Here is an 8,489-nt window from a genome sequence, read left to right on the forward strand (position 1 = left end):
ACTAGAGGCATGGACTGGTGGCTCAGTGGTTAAGAGCACTGGCTGCTCTTCTAGAGGACTCAAGTTCGGTTCTCAGCACCTACATGGCAGGTCACAACTACCTGTAACTGTTATTCTAAGGGATCCAACACCATCTTCTGGCCTCTGGGGGAACTATGCATGTATGGTTATATACATACATGTAGGCAACACAGCCACACGCATACTAGTAACCACAGCATTCTCTCACTTGAGTGAGGTCTGTTGTTGTGACCCCTGGATTAGCTCAGGTTCAGAGTACGAGCTCCTAAGAACTGTTGGAATTGGAAGCCTTCTTTCTCCTACAACCTTGGCACTTACAGCCAGAATGGATATTATCTTCTGCAATAAACTGGCTAAGGTTTGTACCTGTTAATGATTGTTTTAAGGCATCTGCACAGCCAGGCAAAGGTGACCACTGAGGCCTCTCTTGCCTGCCTGCTCTCCGTGTGTGTGTGTGTGTGTGTGTGTGTGTGTGTGTGTGTGTGTGTGTGTGTGTCCACGTGCACCTCTCCTGCCTCTGTGCCCAGGACTGTAACCACCCTGGGCAGCTGGCCAGGGCCTTGGTTCTGTTTGCAGAGCTGCCTAATCTTGCTAGTGCTTGGCAAACAGAGCCAGGCTCTTAAAGCTCAAACAACATAAGGTCCTCTTCTGGCCCCAAAAGGTCTGTCTCCAACAAGAAGCACTTAAAAAAAAAAAAAAAAAGCTCTGGAAGGTGAGCAGGGGCCTTCAAAGGAGACATGAAAGGGACAGGACCCTCATTTTAGGAATAAAACTTGGAGAATACAGATCACTGATGGCAGACCCACCTGGCCCAGGAGGACCAGTGGGATGAGAGATGTCCATGGGCTGTCCTGCCTCTGCTCCCTTACACTACTGCTTCCCAGCAGTGTGGAGACCATGGCCCTCATGTCCTCCCCATGAGTCTGTCTTCCGCCTTCATAGTTCCTTACCCAACGCTTAACCTCTGTGCTTCTGCAGAGATCCAGAACCGAGCAGACCTGTCATTTTCCCAGCCTGCGTGCGGTGGAATATCTCATTATATCCTTGGCCCATAGGAGACACTTTCCCAGGCAGGGCCAAGGCTGTACAGAGGTATGAATCTCCATGACTTCCAGGTCAAAGGTCAGGGATCCTGGCAAGCCTGAGAGCATCTCTGCCCGCTCTGCCTTGGCTGGCTCGTCTCTGTCCAGCACTAGGAAAGATGTCTTGCTCTTTGGTACCACATCAGCACCTCTCAAGGTCCAGTCTTAAGAACTCAGCACATGTCTTAGACCTTCCTAGGGCCGTGTCTACATGGAGAAATCACACAGGACCACAGTCTTGGGCCATAGCTGGCTTCTCTTTACTGGGTGAGGGACAAGTGAAGAGAACTGGCCATCAGGCACCAGGGCCAGGTTCCCCATGTCAAGTGCCAGGCCACTCCCTCAAGGTCTTGAATCCAGATGGGTCAAAGTCACCTTGTACAACCAGGTCTGGTATCTCATACCCAACAGTCTCAGCACTCAGGAGACTGAGACAGAAGGGTCAGGAGGTCAGCACCAGCCTGGGCTACCCCGTCTCACAAACAAACAAAATGGCTTCAGCATGCTAGGAGAGGTAATATGAACATGGGATCCCAGCATGCAGGAGGCTGAGGCAGGAGACTAGCCAGCCCAGGTTAAATGTGTTCGAGGTCAGATTGGCCAAGACTCTGCCAGTCTTCCACACACATACCAAAGCGGAAGTGACACTGAAGCGACCACAATGCCCATGTAACTGCCACCAGTTCTCAAGAGCACTGGAATGTGCCTGGCGTGACACCCTTTGAAGAGTTGGTACAAAATGAGACTGTAAACAAGCCCATTGGAAAGCTAATTGATGTCGCATTACACGATCTTGTTTTGTACATGTTATAGTAAATGTATAGTTTAAACGAATTTCCTGCCAGGCCTGGCGGTACACACCCAACATCTCAGGAGAGTGAGGAAGGAGGATCCTGACTCTAAAACCAACATAGCAAGAGCTAAATACATGGCAGCTTTCTTTTTAAGCCATAACGAAGTATGAAGTCAGGTCATTTGCAGGGAAATAGTGCAACTGAAGAAATGCTGATGAAGTGGCCCAAGTCAGTCGCAGAAAGAGTGTGTGTGTGTGTGTGTGTGTGTGTGTGTGTGTGTGTTGTATTTATAAGTGTGTATATGGTGTGTATAAGTGTATATGTGTGTGGGGGTGTGTATGTATAAATGTGTGTGGTGTGTGTATAGTGTGTGCGGTATGTGTATTGGTGTGTAAATTGTATGTATGTGGTGTGTGTGTATGGTGTGTGTAAGTGTGTGGTATGTATGTGGCATGTGTGTGCGTCTCAGTGTGTGTGTGTGGTGTCTGTGTAGTCTGTGTGTTTACACGCCATGTTACCCTTGTGGAAGACAGAGAGTAAGTCTGTGGCGTTTGGTCTCGGCGTCCACCTTTATGTGGACTGAACTCAGGTCATGAGACTTGTGCAGCGAGCGCGTTTCCTCTTTTCCTGCTGAGTCCTACACTTTATGTAGACTCATCGAATCACATGTACGCAGATGGCATGGAAGCAGAATAAAAAATGTCTAGGGAAACAAAAGCGGTGACAGCTGACAGGAGGGGGGATGGGAAGGACTCTTCTTAAAGCCCATGGTATACCTGGATACAGACAGTCTTACGTGATTTTTTTTTTTTTTTTTGAGACAGGGTTTCTCCGTGTAGCTCTAACTGTCCTGGAATTCACTCTATAGACCAGGCTGTCCTCAAACTCAGCGATCTGCCTGCCTCTGCCTCCCAAGGGCTTGGATTAAAGGCGTGTGCCACCCCTGACGGGCTGTAATCTGTTTAATTAAACAAACAAAACCTCCATTTCTTTTTCTACATTTAAAATGGGGCTCCTGAAAGATTTGTAAGTGCCACCAACGACCTTGACACAAAGGCTCCACTTCTCAGTCTCCTCTTCCTGAGGCAGTCGGGCAGACGTCGGCGGCACAGCGGCACAGCGGCACAGCGGCACAGCGGCACAGCGTGGCTCCCGCTCTTGCCTCAGCTGCAGTCCAGCCTTCCTCCTGCCCATCCATTCCAGCCCCTCACGGGCCTCTACCTCCTACGCCGGCCTGAGCCAAGGAGACCAGAGTTCTAGAACAGCCTCTGTTCCGTACTGGAGCTCAAGGCTCTGCTTCCTCTTGAACCCTCCCTGGTCCCATTCTGCCCCAGTGCGTGCTGGAGGCTGAAGAACACGGAACAAGCGAACGCATCTCACACAGGTTTGGCCCAGCTGTAGCAGGGCTCTAGTGCAGCACCGGGGGGTTCACTCCTCTCTCCCCAATCTCTGCCCTGTCCTGTTGTTCTTCTTTCCCTCATACCCACGCCCTCTCTCCTTTTCTTGTTTCCCTTTTTTTTAAAAAACTATAAGCTTATGCAACACCCTGCTGTTTAAAAAACACTTAAAAGGAAACAACAAAACAAAGCCATAGAGTTAGTTAAATGTTAGAGGCAGGAACTTGCCTGCCTCCCCAACTCAACCTTTGGAACCTCTTTCAAAACCAGGCTGGCTTCTAGCCAGGAACCCCAGAACCTTCAGGGAGCAGGTCACCTATGGCCTAGTTTCCTAACCCTGTCCAATCTTGCACAACCTGACCTCAGGGTGGGTGGAGCAGGCACCCGTGCCCTTTCCATAGGCAGCTGTGCTCTCTTGCCAGGGACTTTCCCAATTCCAACTCTTGTAGCTGTTCCTCAGTTTCTCTCCAGGGCTCTGCTCGCTGGGTGCACTGTCTTCCCTTCCTGTCTGTTTAATCAGAATTAATTCTCTGAGAGAGTGACTCCAAGCCTCTGGTCCTTGGACATTCTACAGAGACTCCTGTTCAAGGTGTTGAGGACCTACCTCATCACTCTCCCTACCATCACTCGAACAAAACCGTGAGCCCAGGGGTTTCTATGACAACCCCAGGGGTTCCTATGACATCCCCAGGTCCTGGCTCTCACCCCCTCTCAGCTTGTCCTGTGTCGGGTTTGTCACTCAGGGGCAAGCCCTCTCCACACACTGGCTCCTGGCAGCTCCAGGCCCTTCTACCTGACAGTTGAAGTCTGGTGAAAGAGAAGAGCCGCATCCCATTCTGAAATGATGCGTTTCCGAGGATGGGGACACACATATGGGCCAGATCTGGGTCACCTAACTACTCTAGATGCTGTCTGGTCTTTGCCACACACGAGTAGCAGCTGCCAGGGAGAGCAGGTGGCTGAATGGCCAAGGTTAGGGCAATGCTGCTCCCTTAGCCGCTCAGACAATGAGGACACAGAATGAGTGAGTTATGGGTCCCCATGGAGAAGAAGAGAGAACCGAGCGAGGGCCAGTAAACATCGCAGATACCCACCCTTTGCCTCCAAATCCCCCTCTCACCCTTTGGCCCTTTCTCTCCCCGTCATACACTCTTAAAGCTTGGGCTAAATTCTTGCCTCAAATACCTTTTCTCTCAGTTTTATGAGTGTAAGCTCACCTCCGTGTCCCTTGTCCCCACTGCTCCGACAGCCCTCCTCTCTGTTGCTAATGTGTTCCCACACCTTACACACCACTAACTTGAGTGTCTTTGGGAAGTTCAGATTGGCACCACAGTGAGATTGGTCCACGCAGCCGCGGGTGTCAGTAGTTTGCGATACTATGTTGTCTTACGGTTTGTTGACTCCTTCCCCCAAGATGGACGTGTGTGACTTGCTTCCAGTTTGAGGCTACTGTGGGTGAATATTTGTGTATGTGTCTCCATGTGCACATATTTGCCTTCCCCTTGAGCACATGCCGAGGAGTAGGGCCAACGGGTCACAAGGTGTGTGCGTGTCTAGCACTCGGAAAAACTGCCAAGTTGTTTTCCAGGGTGACTAATTTTACATCCCCATCAGCAATGGATGGGGACTCCAGGCACGCCACACCCTTACCAACACTTGTTATTGTCGGATGTTTTCATGTTCACCGTTCTACTGCTGCAGCAGTGTTTGTAATTGAAATTTGCGTTTCCTTGAGTGACATTGGATGTCTCTCAGAAACCGCGGGCTGTTTGTGCAACGCTTTTGAAAGCTTATTTGTATCCATTCACTTGGGGAGATGTACGGGAGCCACCGTGTAGAGGTCAGAGGGGACTTGAGAGAGTCAGCTCTCTCCTCCCATTATGTGGGTCCAGGGGATGAAATTCAGGTCACTGGGTCAGCAGCAAATTGCCTTTACCTGCTGACTCACCTTATCAACCCTGTTTGATTCTCCTGTGAAGCATCTGTTCGGTTGCTTGGTTACCTTGGTTCATTTAGATGCATTTGGGCTGGAGAGATGGACGGCTCTATGGTTAAGAGCACTTGCTGCTCTCTGTAAGAGGCTCTGAGTTCAGTTCTCAGCATCCACATCAGGTAGCTCATAACCTTCTGTAACTCCAGCCCCAGGGGATCTGATGCCCTCTTGGCCTCCACAGAAAACCCCAAACATGAGTGACGTGCACTCAAACAAAACACATCCATATACAAAATAAAATGTAAAAGTGAGTACGTAAAAAATAGGTTGCACGTCTGAAACTATTGATAATTTCTAATAAGATATCTTATATTCCCTGTGTCTTTTTTTTCCTTCTTTCTATTTTTGGTTTTTGAAGACAGGAGTTCTTTGTTTAGCACTAGCTGTCCTGGAACTCTCTCTGTAGACTGGGCTGGCCTCAAACTCAGAGATCTGCCTGCCTCTGTCTCCTGAGCGCTGGGATTAAAGGCGTGCGCCACCACTACTACCTGGGGCTTTAATTTTCTTATAGTCTTTGTTTTGTTCTGGAGGGGCCTCCCCTCTACTCTCTGAATCTATACAGAATGGATGCTGATCTGTCTTCAAATGTTGGCCAGAATTCACAAGTGGAGACAGCTTGAAGGACTTCATGGTGAGGCTTTAAGTTAATTACAAATTTTATTTCTTTGATATAGAAACTATTCGGGTTTTTCTATTTCTTTTTTTTTCTATTAGTTTTTGTAGTTTATGTCTTTAAAAAAAGGTTTTTTATTTAATCTGTCCTACTCTTCATTCATGTATTTATTTCTACACACGTGCATATAGAAGAACACACATGGAGAGCAGAGGACTTCACACACTCATGTAGAACATATGTAATTACACCTTGGTAATTGTCTGGAATATATACACACACGGAGTCACATATACCCAGTCACACACATGGACAGACACATAGATACACACAGACACATTTACTGGCACACATAGACACACAGCCACATAGACACATAGACATATGCATACACACATACAGACACATAGCTATACACACATGGACAGACGTGTAGACACCTGCTGACACACACATAGACACAGTCACACAGTCACACAGTCACATACACACACAGTTGCACATACACACATTCAGACACACACACAGACACATGCAGACACACACATAGACAGTCACACAGTCACACAGTCACAGACACACACAGTTGCACATACACACACAGATACATGCAGACACACACATAGACACATGCACACAGTCACAGACACACACAGTTGCACATACACACATTCAGACACACACACAGATACATGCAGACACACACAGACACACAGACATACACTCCAATACACATACACAGGAATTTTAGCTATTACTAAATTATACCCTGCCCTAGTTTGTTTTTGACTGTCAACTTGATATAGCTTAGGGTCTCCTGAGTATCTCAGTTGAGGGACTGCTGGCTCTTCTTAGAGGTGATATCCTCCTTGTCATTGAACCAAATACATGTCCTTGAATGTCTGGTGTCATTCGGCCCTGTTGAGTGTGACTTCTTCCTTCTCAAAACCTTCTCTGCTTTCCACTCCTTCTCAAAGCCACATTGTGATACCAGAATGCTCCATTGTGATGCCACAGTTCTAAATTGTGACATCATAATGTTCCACTGGACCACCAAAATTCTATAGTGTGACATCACAATGCTCTAAGGTGACATCACAATGTTACATTATGACAACACAGTGCTGAATTGTGACATCAGAACACATCTTGATGTTCTATTACTACATCACAATGCTGTATTGTGCTTTCAAAGCACGAATTGTGACATCACAATGTTCAACCCTGCCCTATTGTGACAGCACAATAAAAATCGAAAACACTAATTTAAGGGAGATAATGTAAAAATGTTTAGAAATTGAACATACTTACTGCCTAAACTGGTAGCGATGAAATAATCTTTATTATCAAAATTGATTAGGCAAACAAGTATGTTCTGAGAAGAATTTATAACCTTAAAGTACCAGTGTTGCTAGAGAAGAGAGGTGGAAAAAACAACGAAACGAAACAGAGTGCCTGCCTGTGTGTGCACTTTATATCTGCAGATTTCGAGCTGCTAGAAGGAAGGAGAAATATTTGAGAGGAAAGCTGTGCCTGAAAGTGAACCAACTTGCTTTCTCTGACATTACCTTATAAGTAGCACGGTCTTGATAATTACTTAAATATATTATTGTATTAGGATCATTTGGCTTCCTGGGGGGATACAAAGAAAGGTCTCTTCAGCCCAGAAAGGATGCCAGCACCAAAGAAACAATTTTATCCAAGTCCAGCTTGGGGAGCCAGTAAGTTTTCTGGGGTTACTCATAGAAGCATCAGTGAAACATGAGAGCAGAGGTGATTCAGGCTGACACATCACTGACAAACCCTCCCCAGTATAGTTGACAGCTCAGGAAATCTGTGTCACAGAAGACTCCTGTCCAACGCACTGGCAGTTATGTCACTGAGGAATCTCTCTTCCCAGTTTGCCTACCACACATCACTTCAGGAGCCTCCCCTTCCTGCCACAAAGGCATATTAACACATCCAGTCATACGAGGGTGATCACAGTCTGACTTGAGAAAGCAGTGGGGTAGGCTGGTGCCCAGCATGATGGTTAGAGTTTGAGTCCCAGGACCCCATGGTGAAAAGAGAACACCAGTTCCCAAAAGTTGTCTCTGACCTCCACATGTGCTCCCTGCTTGTGTGAATACACATCTGCCCACTCAGCCACAATCCAGGAGGACATCATCACTCATGGCAATCTGAGGAAACAGCAATCAACCATTAGGTCTTACAAGAGATAACTTAAGGCACACAGGAGGGTGTGTGTAGTCTATATGTGTATTAGTTACTCTTTGACGAGAGCACCTTAGGGGAGGAAGGGTTTACCCCACTCTGGGTACCGATTTTCTGTCTTGTGATAGACTACCTCTCCATCGTGGTAAGAAGGCTTGGCAGAAGTATGTAATAGCTTCTCACAAGGTCTCTGTAGAGAGTTGAATGTTTGTGCTTGGCTGGCCTCCTCATGTTTTTTATTCCATGGGATGACATCCAAGGAATGGTGCCAGCCACATTCAGAGCGAGTCTCCGTTCCCAGTTCAGACTCTTTGGAAACTCCTCACAGACCCCGGCAGAACTGTGTCTCCTGTGTGATTCCCAAGCCAGACAAGT

Source organism: Acomys minous (assembly GCF_964271855.1).
Source record: "Acomys minous genome assembly, chromosome: 6".
NCBI lineage: Eukaryota > Metazoa > Chordata > Mammalia > Rodentia > Muridae > Acomys > Acomys minous.